This window comes from Kogia breviceps, chromosome 14 (genome assembly GCF_026419965.1).
Source record: "Kogia breviceps isolate mKogBre1 chromosome 14, mKogBre1 haplotype 1, whole genome shotgun sequence".
NCBI lineage: Eukaryota > Metazoa > Chordata > Mammalia > Artiodactyla > Physeteridae > Kogia > Kogia breviceps.
Window position 1 is genome coordinate 41,369,653 of NC_081323.1, and position 1,641 is coordinate 41,371,293.

The 1,641-nt window shown below is 50.4% G+C and overlaps 1 pseudogene; it reads right to left on the reverse strand.

The window, feature by feature from the left end:
• Nucleotides 1–424: 424 nt before the first annotated feature.
• Nucleotides 425–1,384, reverse strand: LOC131741881 (zinc finger protein 740 pseudogene; annotated as a pseudogene).
• Nucleotides 1,385–1,641: the final 257 nt, after the last annotated feature.

Here is a 1,641-nt window from a genome sequence, read left to right on the forward strand (position 1 = left end):
GTATAAGGAGACCAAAGTAAGCTCAGCTGCCATCCCTGATCCTATTCTCCTTCAAACAGGAGATGAGGTACAGGGCTGTGGAACATTGAGGACCAACTGCAACTAAAAACTCAATTTGGGGGAAGGGCTGGACCAGCCACAGTCCCTACTTTGACCAGGACTCTATACCTCCATATTACCTGTTTCCACAGTGCACCTGCTGAAATTGTTTTTGGATAAACAAAAACAAGAACAGACCAAACAAATCCCTCTCCCCAAACTTTTCCACTTCAGCTGCCAGCTGGAGTCCAAGGTTGTGGGAGCCACACTTCAGTCTTGGTCCTGTGCCTTTAGTCCCCACCTATGACCTCAGACAAGGGTCCAGCGACCAGCTCCCCTACCCAGGAATGCTGAAGGAACTTCCCCAAGATACTCATAGTCTCAGATGGTTTACAGAGCTGAAGCTCTGGGGCCCGCTGTCCCCGATGCACTCTTCTGGTCTCCTGGGTCCACTCCTCCAGGAGGGGGACAGGTACAGACGGGGTGGTGGTGGGACCATCAGACCAGAGGGGTGTGCTCTTCGGTAGAATCTTCTGATCACTCCCACCACCCGGGGCCCCTTGCGCCTATAGAGAAAACTGCCCGTCGGAAGTCTTGGACTGGCACCTTTGGCACATCCATATGTGTGTGAGTAATCGATCTGTCCGAGAAAAACACTGATGACACCGTTCACAGTGGTAAGGCTTTTCCCCGCTGTGTACACGCTTGTGACGCTCCAGGTGGTACTTCTGGATGAAGCGCATATCACAAATGTCACACTCAAATGGCTTCTCACCAGTATGAATAAGGATGTCTCTTGAGGTGGTAACTGCTCCTAAAGGCTCCAAAGCAGTGTTCACAAACAAAATTTGGGGGAATCTTTACTTGAAAAGAACCATTTTGTTCCACTACCACCACCTTTTTAACAGTCTTTTTTGAATGAGATGCCTCAGCCCAGCTGTCATCGTCTTTGCGGCTCCGGGACTTATCGCTGTCTTTCCGGTGGCTCTGACTTGAGCACCTCAGCATATCAGGGCTACCTGCCCGCTCTCCATTCTCGGCCTGCTCGCTGGCAACCTGGCTCAGCAACATCCTCTTGCTGGCTGCAGTGGGAACCAAACTCACACCTGCTGGGCCTTCACGAGCCAGGAGACTTGCCTGAGCCATGCTGATTTCTCACTTAATGCAGCCCAAAAGTTCAGGAGTTTCTCGATCCACCTTTCCTTAAGACACTGTTGTTTGAAGAACTGTCACCAAATCACTGTAACAACTCCTTCGTGTCCCTTCAGTCCTGCTGACATACTGAACTACCTTTGTCTTCAAACAGAACTTAGTGTCCTCCAAAAGGAAGAAAGATGTTCCAAGAATCCCTGGTCTCTGGCTCCTGCCTACTGTCTGAAGAAAAAGAGTCTTCCAGTCTTGGTTTTCCAGCTGAATTCTCTGGATGAATTTCACGATCTGTTTCAGAAACCCGGAGAGAGCCGCGTCCCTTCCGAGCAAGCCCCCTCAGCCCAGCCTGTGACGCGGCCGGAAGGTGGTGTGCGCGCCTGAAGCACTTTAAAAGAATAGTACAACTCTAAACAGGATTGCCTAATAAAGGCAAAAATGTCCACTAACTAGACC